Source organism: Coffea arabica, chromosome 7e (assembly GCF_036785885.1).
Source record: "Coffea arabica cultivar ET-39 chromosome 7e, Coffea Arabica ET-39 HiFi, whole genome shotgun sequence".
Classification (NCBI taxonomy): Eukaryota; Viridiplantae; Streptophyta; class Magnoliopsida; order Gentianales; family Rubiaceae; genus Coffea; species Coffea arabica.
The window spans coordinates 37,875,771-37,895,732 of NC_092323.1; the positions used below are offsets into that span (position 1 = coordinate 37,875,771).

At 42.7% G+C, this 19,962-nt stretch overlaps 3 long non-coding RNA genes across 3 annotated transcripts; all 3 read right to left on the minus strand.

Moving 5' to 3' along the window:
- Positions 1-6,993: 6,993 nt before the first annotated feature.
- Positions 6,994-9,102, minus strand: LOC140010853 (uncharacterized). Its single transcript, XR_011818000.1, has 3 exons — positions 8,923-9,102; positions 7,907-7,969; positions 6,994-7,224 (listed from the first exon to the last, which is right to left on the minus strand). It is a non-coding gene; the product is annotated as an uncharacterized lncRNA (long non-coding RNA).
- Positions 9,103-11,869: 2,767 nt separating this feature from the next.
- On the minus strand, positions 11,870-13,978 carry LOC140011513 (uncharacterized). Its single transcript, XR_011818700.1, has 3 exons — positions 13,799-13,978; positions 12,783-12,845; positions 11,870-12,100 (listed from the first exon to the last, which is right to left on the minus strand). It is a non-coding gene; the product is annotated as an uncharacterized lncRNA (long non-coding RNA).
- A 2,767-nt stretch (positions 13,979-16,745) lies between these two features.
- Positions 16,746-18,854, minus strand: LOC113701710 (uncharacterized). The gene is made up of 3 exons (XR_003450989.2): positions 18,675-18,854; positions 17,659-17,721; positions 16,746-16,976 (listed from the first exon to the last, which is right to left on the minus strand). It is a non-coding gene; the product is annotated as an uncharacterized lncRNA (long non-coding RNA).
- Positions 18,855-19,962: the final 1,108 nt, after the last annotated feature.

Below are 19,962 nucleotides of genomic sequence, written 5' to 3' on the forward strand. Positions count from 1 at the left end.
AATCGGTTGAGCTAGTTTTGCAATCCGATTTGACTGAAATTTGAGGACTGATTCATAGATTGTTTGAGCACTCCAGAAACACCATTTACCTTCCAAAGTACTGACCAGAAACTCAGCAAAACAACAGCTCAAAAAAAAAAAAGTTTCAACTTCGGGTAGAGTTTTTCTAAGATTTGTAAAATTCTGCTTTGTGTCTTGTTACTTGCTTATAGGGTAATTAATTCTGGAATTTTTGAGAGTTGAGTTGTCTTAAGAATTTCGAGAAGGAAAATTGAGAGTGAGTGTGTTTTCCTTGAGTGATACACGAGTGCTTTGCAAGGTAGACTAGGATACACTTGTTTTGCAGGTTAGACAATATGTCTCAAGAGGGGAACATGCCTGAGCCGTCTGAGACCGACGTGTCACTCAAACTGGTGCTCCAAACTCTTCAAAAACAAGCGGAGAGACATGAATTTCCGATGGAGAAACATGAATTTGCGATGGCACAAATATCCGACAGGTTGGCTGCCATTGAGATGCGAGGTACCGGAGATACACACCATAGGGTTTCGAGTGTTCAGAGTGCTGATCATGATGCGGATGATGAGGGGTATCATTCTCACACCTCATTTCGATCAAGGAGAAGCCAAGAGGGAGCGAGGGAAGGTCGAGGCCGACCTAGGAGAACCGATGACAATCTTGGTTCCATCAAGACTAAGATGCCTACCTTTCATGGGAAAAATGATCCTGAAACTTATTTAGATTGGGTTCGGAGAGTTGAGCAAGTGTTTGAAGTCCACAATTACTCCGAAGAGAAAAAGGTGAAACTTGCGGCTATTGAATTTGAAGATTATGCATCCATTTGGTGGGAGCAAGTATGTGCCACAAGGAGGAGAAATAGGGAACAACCAATTGACACTTGGGCTGAAATGAAGCAAGTGATGAGGAAACGATTTGTACCCTTCCATTACACCACGGACTTGTACAATCGGCTCCAACGACTCACCCAAGGGTCCAGTTCGGTTGATGAGTACCACAAACAAATGGAGGTAGCAATGATAAGGGCCAATATACAAGAGGATTCGGAAGCAACCATGGCAAGATTTCTTAATGGATTAAATCCTGAAATTCGGAAGAAGGTTGAGCTTCAAGACCACTTTGAGCTACAACAAATGGTGTCTTATGCAGAGAAGGTGGAAAGGCAAGCCTTACCTATAAAGACACCTAGTGGCCGAACCACTACATCCTCTTCCACACCTTGGAGAAGAGATCAATTGCCAACATCCAATGCTTGGCCGAGGCAAGGCAATAAAGAAAGGGAAAACAGGCGAATGGAGCAACCGTTCCATCCGAGTGCAACTCCTTCTAAACCAACCCCGCGGCCGGCCCTTCCAAGGGTCAATACGTCTACCAACCAGCCAAAGGCATGTTTCAAATGCAAGGGAATTGGCCACCTCATGGCTCAATGCCCTAACCGAAGCATCATGTACATGAATGAAGAAGGAATGTGGCAAAGCGAAGGAGAGGAGGAATATGCGGACATACCACCGCTTGAAGAAGAGGGGAAGGATGCTGACCTGGTTGAAATAGAAGAGGACCCCGTGGCTCGAACTATGGTGACTATGAGAGTGCTAAATGCACAAGCTCAAGAAGATGATCTCCAACGGACCAACATTTTTCATACGAGATGCAAAATTGGAGATGAGGTATGTCTCATGATCATTGATAGTGGCTCTTGTACTAATTGCGTAGCTGCTGACTTTGTCGAGCAAAAGCACCTTCCATGGACTTACCACCCTAAACCCTATAGACTATCTTGGTTAAATGATGGGGGGGAAGTCAAGGTGACCAAACAAGCTTTAATCGCTTTTTCTATTGGTCGATACAAGGACCAAGTTTTATGTGATGTAATTCCTATGCAAGCTAGTCATGTCTTGTTAGGGCGTCCGTGGGAGTATGATCGGCAGGCTGATCATATTGGACTCACTAATAAGTATAAGTTCATTATGGACAACCTCAAGATCACTCTTTCACCCTTGACACCTACACAAGTGTATGAGGAACAATTGCATCTAAGAAAAGAGCGAGAGAAAAGGCAACTGAGAGAGGCAAAGAAAAAGCCGAATGTGCCTGAGGATGAGGAAAAAAAGAAAGTAGAGGCCGAGTTGAGTGAAAAAGAAAATTCGAGTGGAAAAAAACTTAGTGAGGCCGAGAGCTTGAAAGTGAACAAAAAGAGCTTCTATGCAAGTGTGCGTGAGGTAGGTAGGGCTTTGAATGCACAAAGTCTTCTCATAGTACTTCTGTACAGGGAAGCTGATTATTCTTCTTTTTACACACTAGGCATAACCGATTCTCTTCCTAGTGCAATCTACTCTCTTTTGCAGGAATTCAAGGATGTGTTTCCGGAGGAACTACCAAAAGGATTACCTCCAATTCGAGGTATCGAACATCAAATCGACTTTGTTCCTGGAGCAATTCTCCCAAATCGACCAGCCTATAGAGCAAATCCGGAGGAAACAAAGGAAATCCAAAGGCAAGTCGATTCCCTCCTTGAAAAGGACCAGGTACGTGAATCTCTTAGTCCTTGTGCAGTTCCAGTCATTTTAGTGCCTAAGAAAGAAGGGACTTGGAGAATGTGTACAGATTGTCGTGCAATTAATAAAATTACTGTTAAGTATCGTCATCCTATTCCTAGGTTAGATGATATGTTAGAAGAATTGCATGGGGCAATCATTTTCACTAAAATTGACTTAAGATCTGGTTATCATCAAATAAGGATAAAGGAAGGAGACGAATGGAAAACTGCTTTCAAAACAAAGTATGGTCTTTATGAGTGGCTTGTGATGCCTTTCGGCTTAACAAACGCTCCAAGTACTTTCATGAGGTTAATGAACCATGTTTTAAGGCATTTTCTTGGGAAGTTTGTTGTTGTTTATTTTGATGATATATTGATCTTTAGCAAGTCTTTAGATGAACATGTTGAGCATTTGCGACTTGTTTTAAGTGCCTTGCGTGAAAATAGGTTGTTTGCTAACATGGAAAAATGTGTCTTCTGCACTCCTGAAGTTAATTTCCTTGGATATATTGTTGGTGCAAATGGCATACGTGTTGATCCCGCCAAGGTAAAAGCCATCTTAGAGTGGCCGACTCCAACCAATGTGTCTCAAGTAAGGTCTTTTCATGGTCTTGCAAGTTTCTATAGGAGATTTGTTAAAGACTTTAGTACTATTGCAGCACCTTTGAATGAGACAATTAAAAAGAATGTGGGGTTTCAATGGGGAAAAGAGCAAGAAGAGTCATTTAATAGGCTTAAGGATTTGTTAACTTCAGCACCTATTCTTGCTTTGCCTAATTTTGATGTGACGTTTGAAGTTGAATGTGATGCTAGTGGGATCGGCATAGGGGCTGTCTTACATCAAAATCATAGACCCTTGGCATATTTCAGTGAAAAGTTGAGTGGGGGAGCTCTTAATTACCCTACTTATGATAAAGAATTGTATGCTGTTGTGCGTGCTCTTGAAGTGTGGCAGCATTATCTTATGCCTAAGGAATTTGTGATACATACTGATCATGAATCAATTAAATTCCTTAAGGGTCAGGGAAAGTTGCATAAAAGACATGCGAAGTGGATTGCATTTATTGATTCCTTTCCGTACATCATTAAGTATAAGAAGGGGAAAGATAATGTCGTTGCGGATGCATTGTCTAGGAGGTATACTTTGATCACTAACATGAGCACTAAGCTACTTGGTTTTGAGCACATTAAAAACATGTATGCACATGATGACGATTTTTCTAATGTGTTTCAAGCTTGTGAACATGCTGCATTTCAAAAGTACTATAGGCATGAAGGTTTCTTGTTCAAAGAAAATCGCCTATGTATTCCCAATTGTTCGCTTAGGGAATTACTTGTTAGAGAAGCTCATGGTGGAGGGTTGATGGGACATTTCGGTATTGATAAAACTCTTGACATTTTGCATGAACATTTTTATTGGCCTAAAATGAGGCGTGACATTGCTAACATTTGTGATAAGTGTTTAAAGTGTAAGCAGGCAAAGTCAAGGAGTAACCCTCATGGATTGTATACTCCTCTACCCGTACCTCATGCTCCTTGGACAGACTTATCCATGGATTTTGTGCTTGGTTTACCAAGATCTTCTAGAGGTATGGATAGTATCTTTGTTGTCGTGGATAGATTTTCTAAAATGGCTCATTTTATCCCTTGTAGGAAAACAAATGATGCGCGCCATGTTGCTGATTTATTCTTCAAGGATGTGGTTAGATTGCATGGAGTACCGCGTACTATTGTAAGTGATAGGGATGTGAAATTCTTAAGCTATTTCTGGAAATCACTTTGGGGAAAGTTGGGAACTAAGTTGCTGTTTTCTACTTCTAGTCATCCCCAAACGGATGGTCAGACTGAGGTAACCAATCGAACCCTTGGTGCTTTACTTCGAGCCATTGTTCAAAAGAACTTGAAGAAGTGGGAAGAATGTTTGCCTATCGCTGAGTTTGCATATAACCGAACCACTCATTCTACTACTAATCATTCTCCTTTTGAAATTGTTTATGGGTTTCAGCCGCTAACCCCTCTAGATTTATCACCTATTCCTGTTGATGAGTGTTTAAGCGCAGATGGTGTCAAAAAGGCAGAGGCTGTTCGGACCTTGCATGAGAGAGTTCGAGCTCAAATTGAGAAGAAAAATGCGCAATATGCACAACATGCGAATAAGGGTAGAAAACATGTTGTATTCGAACCCGGTGATTGGGTCTGGGTGCACATGCGGAAGGAAAGGTTTCCTGCATCTCGACGGACCAAGTTACATCCAAGAGGAGATGGACCATTTCGTGTACTAGAGAGGATCAACGACAATGCCTACAAATTGGAACTTCCAAGTGAGTATGGCATAAGCGCATCTTTTAATGTGTCTGACCTATCCCCTTTTGACTTTGATACAGACTTTGAAGATTCGGGGACGAATCCTTTCGAAGAGGGAGGGAATGATGCGGATACGGGCGCACAACAACTCCAACCTTGGGTCAAGGACCCTTTGATCAACATTGGTGGTCCGATGACAAGATCAAGAACCAAGAAGGTGAAGGAAGCTTTACGAGCCTTGATCATTCACCATACAAGCAAGGAGCAAGCTAGGTTTGAAGATTCGATGGACCATGAAGTTACTTTGTTCACTTGTACGTTTGAAGCGAAGGAATGATCTCATACTTGTTAGCTTAGCTGATTACCTTTGTGTGTCAGAGGTCTTGAGTTCATGAGAACAATCGAGTTCAATTTTTGTTGGGAGAAAAGATCCAACTCTGATAATTACAAGGTTGGGAGGTTCTAGGAGGGTATTCCCCTAGGGTTGCCTATATCAAGATACATCAAACAACTTTGGCACACTGAAGATACAAAAGATCTAGAGTGATTTTAGTGAGAAAATACTCTTCAAAGAAGATTTGTAGTCTTAGTGGTGTGAGGTTCATTGTAAGCTTTTCATTTGTGAGTGAATACTTCTTGAGTGTAGCTCTGTAAGGGTTGTCCTGAGGGATAGTAAAACGTCCTAACTTGACCGAGTGGAGTTCGGGGTAAGGAGGAGGTGAACCTTCCTTTGTACACAAGAGTGATTGTAATTCATCAACTTGAAGAAGCTTGTTTGAATTAATCTACAAGCTCAAGAGGAGTTGGGTAGTTAATTGGTTTGCAATTCTTTCTTTTTTATTTATTTTTGTTACGTTTGTGATCTTTACATTGTTTATCTCTTATATTCGGTTGTCTTCGATCCTTACAGTACGATTCACCACCTCAGTTTGACCATCAGTTTGGGGGTGGCTAGCAGTAGAGAATAGCAATTTGGTGCCTAACTTAGACCAGAGTGTCTTCCAAAAATAGTTCAGAAATTTGACATCTCTATCAGATACAATGGTCCTAGGAATGCCATGCAATCTCACAATCTCTTTAAAGAATAAGTTAGCAATATGAGATGCATCATCTGTTTTATGACAAGCAATGAATTGTGTCATTTTAGAGAATCTATCAACTACCACATAAATGGAGTCATGGCCACACTTGGATCTAGGCAAACCAAGTATAAAATCCATAGAAATATCAACCCATGGTGCACTAGAGATAGGTAACGAGGTGTAAAGGCCATACGGGTGTACCTTGGATTTAGCTTTCTTACAAGCTAAGCATCGCTCCACCACCCGTGCAACATCTCTCCTCATGTGCGGCCAATGGAAGTGTTCCTGCAGCATGGCAAGAGTCTTATCAACCCCAAAGTGTCCCATAAGTCCACCTGAGTGGGATTCCCTTACCAAGAGTTCTTGGAGTAATCCATGTGGGATGCAAAGCCGATTGGCACAAAACAAGTAACCATCGGAAATGAAGAACTTACCTTGCCCAGTGTGTTTGCAAGAAGTGTAAAACTCACCGAAGTCACTAACTTGGGTATAGAGCTCTTTAATCAGCTCAAACCCTAACAACTTAGCATCTAAGGAGGTGAGTAGAGAGTATCTTCGGGAGAGTGCATCCGCAACCACATTAGACTTACCAGCCTTGTATTTAATCACGTACGGAAAGGACTCCACGAATGCAATCCACCTTACGTGCTTCTTGCTCAAGGTGTGCTGGGCCTTAAGGTACTTAAGGGACTCATGATCAGTATGTATCACGAATTCCTTAGGTCTTAAGTAGTGCTGCCACACTTGTAGTGCTCGAATGAGGGCGTACTGTGACAGCCCCACTTTCCCCTAAGGCGAACTAAAGGGGTTAGCGGACTGCCTGCCCAGCTCTCGCCAGGACTACGGTACAGTTTACGTCGATCTATAACGTTCCGGAACATCCCATTGCACGTAAAAAAGTCAAAAGAGTCAAAATAAAAAAAACGAAAAAATTTGCCGAAGATGAATAGTGCAGGCCACGTCAGAATCCGGCCGGAATCTGGCCGGATTCAGTCCAGTGACTTTTCGTTCAAAATTTTCCTTTTGCCGTTTGAAATCCAAATCGATTCAAAGTTCAGCCAAACATCAACCAAGCATATATACATTGAAATCCAACATTCCAAGCCAAATCGGCATACCAAAATATCCAACTAATCCATACATGTACAATAACCAATTACAAACCAAACATTGGAGGAAACAAAACACTTAGGGTTTCACCCTCAAGGAGCTATTCAAAATACATGTACATGAGCTCAACTTGTCATTCAACTATTACAATCTTTTCCAAAAGTGTTCATTTTCCTGTAAGGAAAACAAATGGAACGGTGTGAGCTAAAGCTCAGTGAGCAACTATCACAATAGCAGTTAAGATCACATAAGCATAACCATTCAAGTCAAGTATACAATTTCGAAGTAAAGCAATTCAGTGAAAGGATACGGTCGGCTCTCAAGAGCCCATTTCCACGCTTACATTCTTGATCCACACTCATTGACCCTCCGTCAATGTTAAAAGTACCAAACCGTAGACCTCACTTCACTTCCATTCCTTCCACCCAACATACCCCAACCGGGCCCGCACTCCATTCAGTCATTTTGGTAATACTCGAGTATACCGGAACCAAAGGTCTCATTACCACAAGGTTCCTCAGTACAGTCCCCGTGGCATGACAATTTTCACGACCAAGCCCTCGCCGGCTCGATCCAATTGACTACCAAACGGGGTTGAGCTCAGTAATACAGTGAAGCCATTGGACATTCGCCCAAATGACACCAAATCAGTTTCCAAGAATGGAATTCAGTATCCAGTATATCAAGTTCAGTAATGCAGTAAAACGGTAGCCAATCAGTGATACTATCAAAAGGGGTGAGGGCGGTCAAGTACACCCTCACCTTAATCAATTCCAATATCCAAGTAAGCCTTCAAGGCATCACATATACATTTAGCAAAGCCACATAGTAACAATTAAGTGAGTAGTATACTCACCAAGTGAGAAAATGATGTTTCATGCACCGTCGTTAAACGAACGTCGTGCACCACCGTTTCCTCCTAGAACAAGTGAACAATTACCATAAGACTCGATAACGAGTCACAAAGCCAAGCCAATTATAACCCAATAGGGTTTCATATGCATAAACAAGCATAATAGCAAACCAGAAAATCAAGCATTGGAACTCATTCGTCCCAACGACAAAAATAGTTTTTGGCCTCCAAAAGCGGTAATGGCACAAAATACTCTACGCTTATCGGATGAGGGCGAAAGACCCACCATCTCGAAGCTATGAAACAGGGCTACAACAATGTAGAAGGCCTCTCAGTCCAAATCCTAGCACAACTAGGTCAAAAATGCAGAAAACCCAGCCAGAACCGCAATTGCAGGTTCCAAAATCACAGAAAACTGTAATACGTCTATCTCAGCCTACACAGATCCAAATGCATTGATTCCAAAGGCAAATGAAAGCTAAGACATCAAGCTACAATTCATCAGAAGACACCAACTTCAAATTCCAAACCAAATCCAGTCAAAACAGGCAATTACTATCCCAGTTCGGACATTCTGTTCACCAAAAACAGCAACAGTAAAAACGTCATAACTCTCTCTATACTAGTCCAAATGCCCTGAAATTTTGCAGGCACATCAAACTCATCAATACCTACAACTTTCATGTTTTGAGCAAAGTCCAATTCGGCCTCTAGCTATGACCTAAAATTTCGGACAGAATAGGGGTTCATGAACCCTAACTTTTCACATTTCATTCCAAATCCAAAATTGATTGCATTTCACAACAATTCACACCTACTAGAGCCAAAGCCCCTTATTACCAACCATCATACTAGTCCACAACATCAAAATCATATGAAACCAGAAAATTCCTCATAAAATTAAAAACTTCAACAAATCAAGCCAAACCAAGAAATAAATCATATAATCCATCACTTTAGCCACTTCTAAGCCAAACATAAACATCATTAGGTGTAGTAGAGGTTCAACCATCACTTACCAAGTAATCAAGAGAGATAGGGAGTGTGGACACCTTAGCTCTCCAAAAAAAACTTCACTAAGCACTCAAGAGCACCAAAGGAAGGAATTTTATGGAGTAGATTCTAGTTTAAGCACTTGAGTTGGGTGATTTGAGCTTGTTGGAAGCTTAAACTTGGAAGAGTTTTTCTTTCTTCTTGGATGAGAGGTTCGGCCATCAAGGAGCAAGAAATGGTAAGTTTTGTTCAATTTTTAAGATATTTAAACAAGTGGTCAAAAGGTCAAAAAATAGAATAGTAAACCATAAAGTCCACCCAAAGGGAACATGACACATGGCACCTCATTAAATGCATTCTTGTCATTCTTTTCTCTCTCACATCAATCACTTCACACATACTACTTATCTCTTAACACCCGATAAATTTTCCACAGTATCCGAAACTTAACCGTATTGGCCGAATTTTCCCGAATTTTTCGCACTAGTGGGTCCCACGTCCAATATATATTCTTAATTGTCTAAAAACTCTCCAATACTAGAAAATTCATATAAAAACTATAACTGCTCATAAAATCCACCAAGAAAATATTCCTAGGCCAGAAAATGCAGAAAACATGAAATTTAAGGGGGAAAAACCCTAGGAAACTATTAGGGCAATACGGGTTCTCACACTCTCTCCCCCTTAAAAGAATTTCGTCCTCGAAATTCCTTATCATTGACTACTCCGGGATTAAATTGAACAGTATACTGATCTGTACCCCTTCACTGGCCAGGTTCATTAAATTCTTACCTTCCACGTCCTCTGATGAGTCAACATCTAAGGAGTACACCCGAGAGGACACTTTCGATCCATCCTTGTCCCCCTTCGACTGGTCAGGGTGGGTCGTGGTTGGTGGCAGAGTCCCTTGCCTCTCGCGCAAGCGAGCTGGACAGTTAGCAATTTGATGTTCGGCATTCCCACAGAGCAAGCATTTTCCTCCTTTCCTCCAGCAATTGTCCTCCGAGTGGTTTAATTTTCCGCAATACCCGCAGGGTCCGCGTGCTGCAGAAGCTGAGCCTCCTCTTGACGGCCTCTCTGGTGACATTTCCGGCATCCTCACTCCTCCCGTTCCCCGCCCAAATTTGGGAGGGATACTTTCATCCTCCAGTCCCGAATTGTTTCCAGGAAATCCTCTCTTTTTCGCCTGAAAGTTTTTCACCTGGAGCCTAGCATTCTCTACCCGTTGTGCCTTTTCCACTGCTTCACTGAAGGCGTTAATTTGGGCTGCCGCGAGGTCCTTCTGGATTTCTACGTTCAGGCCCTGGACAAATCGCCGTATTCTTCGTTGCTCGGTCAAGATCAACTCAGGCGCAAACTTGGATAAACGGGTAAATTGACTCTCATATTCCGCCACAGTTTGAGCCCCTTGGCGGAGCCTAATGAACTCGTCCTCCTTCCTCTCCTGGACTAGAGGAGGGAAAAATTTTGCATTAAATTCTCGGATGAAGTTCACCCAAGTCCTCGGCGTCTGCTCCCGTTCCCATTTCTGCCTGATGACGTTCCACCAGGAACGGGCAGCCCCTTCAAGTTGAAACACGGCAAAAGTGACCTGCCGTTCGTCCGGGTAGTGTAGGGCCGCGAATATATCAACCATTTTCTCCAGCCATTTCTCAGCCACATCAGGGTCGGGTCCCCCAATAAACTTTGGAGGGGAAAACTTTTGAAAACGTTCTAGAGCTCTATCTTCGCTCTCAATATGATGGCCAGGGTTTCCGGGGTTTCCAGGGTTAGGGTTTGGGTTTTGGCCCTGTTGTTGCACTACTTGTGCGAGTAGGTTTGTCATTTGCTGCATAGCGGCAGCTATTTGAGCATTGGGGTCTATTTGGGGTTCAGGATCAGGTCCAGTCGAGGTTTTCCCCGCACCCCTAACTGGTGTAGGTTGTCTAGTTCTGCGTCCACGGCCTCGACCACTCCGAGTGCCTTCCATCAATCTAAGTCAATCTAAGTCACCAAATAGATATACTGTTAAAGGGCACCTAACCCTCCTTTCCGTAGCACCAGACAGGAACAAGGAAACAAGAATAAGTAACTCAAACAATTACCGCGAAGAGCATTTAAACATATACCACGTATACATAGATCACATAACCAAGTTAAGCAATCATACGGAACAGTCAGTCAAGTACATATGAAGTCATTGCATGAAACAATAGGGTCTTCCAAAAGTACTATAGACACCTAGGTCACAAGTACAAAAGGACTCACGAAACGCTTTTCCCCTTCTAGGGTTTCGTCCAAATATTTATATCTTAATCAAGGTCGATCACGCTTAACCACCCGAACAAACCACACGAAGTTCCATAGAATCGCCTTTCTAGTTCACCTAATCCTTTCTAACCTAGGCCTTCATATCTTTCGTATCCGGGCGCGAGAATCTCGTCTAAGATAATTCACATCTCGAGCCGGCCGGTCCCAAGAGTAAACCATCCTTATTAAAGATTCCTACCCGACATACATACCTAGCTTCCTCGAGTCCCATGATAATGATTCGTACACTTATCACATGCCCGGTTCATAACTTATGCTCAAACGAGCACTTAGACATATTCATGAAATTAGGACCACACCACCACTTGGCCCAGTCTCACTCCACGCAGAGACCACGCGAAGTGGCTCTGATACCACGCGAAGTGGCTCTGATACCACCTGTGACAGCCCCACTTTCCCCTAAGGCGAACTAAAGGGGTTAGCGGACTGCCTGCCCAGCTCTCGCCAGGACTACGGTACAGTTTACGTCGATCTATAACGTTCCGGAACATCCCATTGCACGTAAACAAGTCAAAAGAGTCAAAATAAAAAAAACGAAAAAATTTGCCGAAGATGAATAGTGCAGGCCACGTCAGAATCCGGCCGGAATCTGGCCGGATTCAGTCCAGTGACTTTTCGTTCAAAATTTTCCTTTTGCCGTTTGAAATCCAAATCGATTCAAAGTTCAGCCAAACATCAACCAAGCATATATACATTGAAATCCAACATTCCAAGCCAAATCGGCATACCAAAATATCCAACTAATCCATACATGTACAATAACCAATTACAAACCAAACATTGGAGGAAACAAAACACTTAGGGTTTCACCCTCAAGGAGCTATTCAAAATACATGTACATGAGCTCAACTTGTCATTCAACTATTACAATCTTTTCCAAAAGTGTTCATTTTCCTGTAAGGAAAACAAATGGAACGGTGTGAGCTAAAGCTCAGTGAGCAACTATCACAATAGCAGTTAAGATCACATAAGCATAACCATTCAAGTCAAGTATACAATTTCGAAGTAAAGCAATTCAGTGAAAGGATACGGTCGGCTCTCAAGAGCCCATTTCCACGCTTACATTCTTGATCCACACTCATTGACCCTCCGTCAATGTTAAAAGTACCAAACCGTAGACCTCACTTCACTTCCATTCCTTCCACCCAACATACCCCAACCGGGCCCGCACTCCATTCAGTCATTTTGGTAATACTCGAGTATACCGGAACCAAAGGTCTCATTACCACAAGGTTCCTCAGTACAGTCCCCGTGGCATGACAATTTTCACGACCAAGCCCTCGCCGGCTCGATCCAATTGACTACCAAACGGGGTTGAGCTCAGTAATACAGTGAAGCCATTGGACATTCGCCCAAATGACACCAAATCAGTTTCCAAGAATGGAATTCAGTATCCAGTATATCAAGTTCAGTAATGCAGTAAAACGGTAGCCAATCAGTGATACTATCAAAAGGGGTGAGGGCGGTCAAGTACACCCTCACCTTAATCAATTCCAATATCCAAGTAAGCCTTCAAGGCATCACATATACATTTAGCAAAGCCACATAGTAACAATTAAGTGAGTAGTATACTCACCAAGTGAGAAAATGATGTTTCATGCACCGTCGTTAAACGAACGTCGTGCACCACCGTTTCCTCCTAGAACAAGTGAACAATTACCATAAGACTCGATAACGAGTCACAAAGCCAAGCCAATTATAACCCAATAGGGTTTCATATGCATAAACAAGCATAATAGCAAACCAGAAAATCAAGCATTGGAACTCATTCGTCCCAACGACAAAAATAGTTTTTGGCCTCCAAAAGCGGTAATGGCACAAAATACTCTACGCTTATCGGATGAGGGCGAAAGACCCACCATCTCGAAGCTATGAAACAGGGCTACAACAATGTAGAAGGCCTCTCAGTCCAAATCCTAGCACAACTAGGTCAAAAATGCAGAAAACCCAGCCAGAACCGCAATTGCAGGTTCCAAAATCACAGAAAACTGTAATACGTCTATCTCAGCCTACACAGATCCAAATGCATTGATTCCAAAGGCAAATGAAAGCTAAGACATCAAGCTACAATTCATCAGAAGACACCAACTTCAAATTCCAAACCAAATCCAGTCAAAACAGGCAATTACTATCCCAGTTCGGACATTCTGTTCACCAAAAACAGCAACAGTAAAAACGGCATAACTCTCTCTATACTAGTCCAAATGCCCTGAAATTTTGCAGGCACATCAAACTCATCAATACCTACAACTTTCATGTTTTGAGCAAAGTCCAATTCGGCCTCTAGCTATGACCTAAAATTTCGGACAGAATAGGGGTTCATGAACCCTAACTTTTCACATTTCATTCCAAATCCAAAATTGATTGCATTTCACAACAATTCACACCTACTAGAGCCAAAGCCCCTTATTACCAACCATCATACTAGTCCACAACATCAAAATCATATGAAACCAGAAAATTCCTCATAAAATTAAAAACTTCAACAAATCAAGCCAAACCAAGAAATAAATCATATAATCCATCACTTTAGCCACTTCTAAGCCAAACATAAACATCATTAGGTGTAGTAGAGGTTCAACCATCACTTACCAAGTAATCAAGAGAGATAGGGAGTGTGGACACCTTAGCTCTCCAAAAAAAACTTCACTAAGCACTCAAGAGCACCAAAGGAAGGAATTTTATGGAGTAGATTCTAGTTTAAGCACTTGAGTTGGGTGATTTGAGCTTGTTGGAAGCTTAAACTTGGAAGAGTTTTTCTTTCTTCTTGGATGAGAGGTTCGGCCATCAAGGAGCAAGAAATGGTAAGTTTTGTTCAATTTTTAAGATATTTAAACAAGTGGTCAAAAGGTCAAAAAATAGAATAGTAAACCATAAAGTCCACCCAAAGGGAACATGACACATGGCACCTCATTAAATGCATTCTTGTCATTCTTTTCTCTCTCACATCAATCACTTCACACATACTACTTATCTCTTAACACCCGATAAATTTTCCACAGTATCCGAAACTTAACCGTATTGGCCGAATTTTCCCGAACTTTTCGCACTAGTGGGTCCCACGTCCAATATATATTCTTAATTGTCTAAAAACTCTCCAATACTAGAAAATTCATATAAAAACTATAACTGCTCATAAAATCCACCAAGAAAATATTCCTAGGCCAGAAAATGCAGAAAACATGAAATTTAAGGGGGAAAAACCCTAGGAAACTATTAGGGCAATACGGGTTCTCACACTCTCTCCCCCTTAAAAGAATTTCGTCCTCGAAATTCCTTATCATTGACTACTCCGGGATTAAATTGAACAGTATACTGATCTGTACCCCTTCACTGGCCAGGTTCATTAAATTCTTACCTTCCACGTCCTCTGATGAGTCAACATCTAAGGAGTACACCCGAGAGGACACTTTCGATCCATCCTTGTCCCCCTTCGACTGGTCAGGGTGGGTCGTGGTTGGTGGCAGAGTCCCTTGCCTCTCGCGCAAGCGAGCTGGACAGTTAGCAATTTGATGTTCGGCATTCCCACAGAGCAAGCATTTTCCTCCTTTCCTCCAGCAATTGTCCTCCGAGTGGTTTAATTTTCCGCAATACCCGCAGGGTCCGCGTGCTGCAGAAGCTGAGCCTCCTCTTGACGGCCTCTCTGGTGACATTTCCGGCATCCTCACTCCTCCCGTTCCCCGCCCAAATTTGGGAGGGATACTTTCATCCTCCAGTCCCGAATTGTTTCCAGGAAATCCTCTCTTTTTCGCCTGAAAGTTTTTCACCTGGAGCCTAGCATTCTCTACCCGTTGTGCCTTTTCCACTGCTTCACTGAAGGCGTTAATTTGGGCTGCCGCGAGGTCCTTCTGGATTTCTACGTTCAGGCCCTGGACAAATCGCCGTATTCTTCGTTGCTCGGTCAAGATCAACTCAGGCGCAAACTTGGATAAACGGGTAAATTGACTCTCATATTCCGCCACAGTTTGAGCCCCTTGGCGGAGCCTAATGAACTCGTCCTCCTTCCTCTCCTGGACTAGAGGAGGGAAAAATTTTGCATTAAATTCTCGGATGAAGTTCACCCAAGTCCTCGGCGTCTGCTCCCGTTCCCATTTCTGCCTGATGACGTTCCACCAGGAACGGGCAGCCCCTTCAAGTTGAAACACGGCAAAAGTGACCTGCCGTTCGTCCGGGTAGTGTAGGGCCGCGAATATATCAACCATTTTCTCCAGCCATTTCTCAGCCACATCAGGGTCGGGTCCCCCAATAAACTTTGGAGGGGAAAACTTTTGAAAACGTTCTAGAGCTCTATCTTCGCTCTCAATATGATGGCCAGGGTTTCCGGGGTTTCCAGGGTTAGGGTTTGGGTTTTGGCCCTGTTGTTGCACTACTTGTGCGAGTAGGTTTGTCATTTGCTGCATAGCGGCAGCTATTTGAGCATTGGGGTCTATTTGGGGTTCAGGATCAGGTCCAGTCGAGGTTTTCCCCGCACCCCTAACTGGTGTAGGTTGTCTAGTTCTGCGTCCACGGCCTCGACCACTCCGAGTGCCTTCCATCAATCTAAGTCAATCTAAGTCACCAAATAGATATACTGTTAAAGGGCACCTAACCCTCCTTTCCGTAGCACCAGACAGGAACAAGGAAACAAGAATAAGTAACTCAAACAATTACCGCGAAGAGCATTTAAACATATACCACGTATACATAGATCACATAACCAAGTTAAGCAATCATACGGAACAGTCAGTCAAGTACATATGAAGTCATTGCATGAAACAATAGGGTCTTCCAAAAGTACTATAGACACCTAGGTCACAAGTACAAAAGGACTCACGAAACGCTTTTCCCCTTCTAGGGTTTCGTCCAAATATTTATATCTTAATCAAGGTCGATCACGCTTAACCACCCGAACAAACCACACGAAGTTCCATAGAATCGCCTTTCTAGTTCACCTAATCCTTTCTAACCTAGGCCTTCATATCTTTCGTATCCGGGCGCGAGAATCTCGTCTAAGATAATTCACATCTCGAGCCGGCCGGTCCCAAGAGTAAACCATCCTTATTAAAGATTCCTACCCGACATACATACCTAGCTTCCTCGAGTCCCATGATAATGATTCGTACACTTATCACATGCCCGGTTCATAACTTATGCTCAAACGAGCACTTAGACATATTCATGAAATTAGGACCACACCACCACTTGGCCCAGTCTCACTCCACGCAGAGACCACGCGAAGTGGCTCTGATACCACGCGAAGTGGCTCTGATACCACCTGTGACAGCCCCACTTTCCCCTAAGGCGAACTAAAGGGGTTAGCGGACTGCCTGCCCAGCTCTCGCCAGGACTACGGTACAGTTTACGTCGATCTATAACGTTCCGGAACATCCCATTGCACGTAAACAAGTCAAAAGAGTCAAAATAAAAAAAACGAAAAAATTTGCCGAAGATGAATAGTGCAGGCCACGTCAGAATCCGGCCGGAATCTGGCCGGATTCAGTCCAGTGACTTTTCGTTCAAAATTTTCCTTTTGCCGTTTGAAATCCAAATCGATTCAAAGTTCAGCCAAACATCAACCAAGCATATATACATTGAAATCCAACATTCCAAGCCAAATCGGCATACCAAAATATCCAACTAATCCATACATGTACAATAACCAATTACAAACCAAACATTGGAGGAAACAAAACACTTAGGGTTTCACCCTCAAGGAGCTATTCAAAATACATGTACATGAGCTCAACTTGTCATTCAACTATTACAATCTTTTCCAAAAGTGTTCATTTTCCTGTAAGGAAAACAAATGGAACGGTGTGAGCTAAAGCTCAGTGAGCAACTATCACAATAGCAGTTAAGATCACATAAGCATAACCATTCAAGTCAAGTATACAATTTCGAAGTAAAGCAATTCAGTGAAAGGATACGGTCGGCTCTCAAGAGCCCATTTCCACGCTTACATTCTTGATCCACACTCATTGACCCTCCGTCAATGTTAAAAGTACCAAACCGTAGACCTCACTTCACTTCCATTCCTTCCACCCAACATACCCCAACCGGGCCCGCACTCCATTCAGTCATTTTGGTAATACTCGAGTATACCGGAACCAAAGGTCTCATTACCACAAGGTTCCTCAGTACAGTCCCCGTGGCATGACAATTTTCACGACCAAGCCCTCGCCGGCTCGATCCAATTGACTACCAAACGGGGTTGAGCTCAGTAATACAGTGAAGCCATTGGACATTCGCCCAAATGACACCAAATCAGTTTCCAAGAATGGAATTCAGTATCCAGTATATCAAGTTCAGTAATGCAGTAAAACGGTAGCCAATCAGTGATACTATCAAAAGGGGTGAGGGCGGTCAAGTACACCCTCACCTTAATCAATTCCAATATCCAAGTAAGCCTTCAAGGCATCACATATACATTTAGCAAAGCCACATAGTAACAATTAAGTGAGTAGTATACTCACCAAGTGAGAAAATGATGTTTCATGCACCGTCGTTAAACGAACGTCGTGCACCACCGTTTCCTCCTAGAACAAGTGAACAATTACCATAAGACTCGATAACGAGTCACAAAGCCAAGCCAATTATAACCCAATAGGGTTTCATATGCATAAACAAGCATAATAGCAAACCAGAAAATCAAGCATTGGAACTCATTCGTCCCAACGACAAAAATAGTTTTTGGCCTCCAAAAGCGGTAATGGCACAAAATACTCTACGCTTATCGGATGAGGGCGAAAGACCCACCATCTCGAAGCTATGAAACAGGGCTACAACAATGTAGAAGGCCTCTCAGTCCAAATCCTAGCACAACTAGGTCAAAAATGCAGAAAACCCAGCCAGAACCGCAATTGCAGGTTCCAAAATCACAGAAAACTGTAATACGTCTATCTCAGCCTACACAGATCCAAATGCATTGATTCCAAAGGCAAATGAAAGCTAAGACATCAAGCTACAATTCATCAGAAGACACCAACTTCAAATTCCAAACCAAATCCAGTCAAAACAGGCAATTACTATCCCAGTTCGGACATTCTGTTCACCAAAAACAGCAATAGTAAAAACGGCATAACTCTCTCTATACTAGTCCAAATGCCCTGAAATTTTGCAGGCACATCAAACTCATCAATACCTACAACTTTCATGTTTTGAGCAAAGTCCAATTCGGCCTCTAGCTATGACCTAAAATTTCGGACAGAATAGGGGTTCATGAACCCTAACTTTTCACATTTCATTCCAAATCCAAAATTGATTGCATTTCACAACAATTCACACCTACTAGAGCCAAAGCCCCTTATTACCAACCATCATACTAGTCCACAACATCAAAATCATATGAAACCAGAAAATTCCTCATAAAATTAAAAACTTCAACAAATCAAGCCAAACCAAGAAATAAATCATATAATCCATCACTTTAGCCACTTCTAAGCCAAACATAAACATCATTAGGTGTAGTAGAGGTTCAACCATCACTTACCAAGTAATCAAGAGAGATAGGGAGTGTGGACACCTTAGCTCTCCAAAAAAAACTTCACTAAGCACTCAAGAGCACCAAAGGAAGGAATTTTATGGAGTAGATTCTAGTTTAAGCACTTGAGTTGGGTGATTTGAGCTTGTTGGAAGCTTAAACTTGGAAGAGTTTTTCTTTCTTCTTGGATGAGAGGTTCGGCCATCAAGGAGCAAGAAATGGTAAGTTTTGTTCAATTTTTAAGATATTTAAACAAGTGGTCAAAAGGTCAAAAAATAGAATAGTAAACCATAAAGTCCACCCAAAGGGAACATGACACATGGCACCTCATTAAATGCATTCTTGTCATTCTTTTCTCTCTCACATCAATCACTTCACACATACTACTTATCTCTTAACACCCGATAAATTTTCCACAGTATCCGAAACTTAACCGTATTGGCCGAATTTTCCCGAACTTTTCGCACTAGTGGGTCCCACGTCCAATATATATTCTTAATTGTCTAAAAACTCTCCAATACTAGAAAATTCATATAAAAACTATAACTGCTCATAAAATCCACCAAGAAAATATTCCTAGGCCAGAAAATGCAGAAAACATGAAATTTAAGGGGGAAAAACCCTAGGAAACTATTAGGGCAATACGGGTTCTCACACTCTCTCCCCCTTAAAAGAATTTCGTCCTCGAAATTCCTTATCATTGACTACTCCGGGATTAAATTGAACAGTATACTGATCTGTACCCCTTCACTGGCCAGGTTCATTAAATTCTTACCTTCCACGTCCTCTGATGAGTCAACATCTAAGGAGTACACCCGAGAGGACACTTTCGATCCATCCTTGTCCCCCTTCGACTGGTCAGGGTGGGTCGTGGTTGGTGGCAGAGTCCCTTGCCTCTCGCGCAAGCGAGCTGGACAGTTAGCAATTTGATGTTCGGCATTCCCACAGAGCAAGCATTTTCCTCCTTTCCTCCAGCAATTGTCCTCCGAGTGGTTTAATTTTCCGCAATACCCGCAGGGTCCGCGTGCTGCAGAAGCTGAGCCTCCTCTTGACGGCCTCTCTGGTGACATTTCCGGCATCCTCACTCCTCCCGTTCCCCGCCCAAATTTGGGAGGGATACTTTCATCCTCCAGTCCCGAATTGTTTCCAGGAAATCCTCTCTTTTTCGCCTGAAAGTTTTTCACCTGGAGCCTAGCATTCTCTACCCGTTGTGCCTTTTCCACTGCTTCACTGAAGGCGTTAATTTGGGCTGCCGCGAGGTCCTTCTGGATTTCTACGTTCAGGCCCTGGACAAATC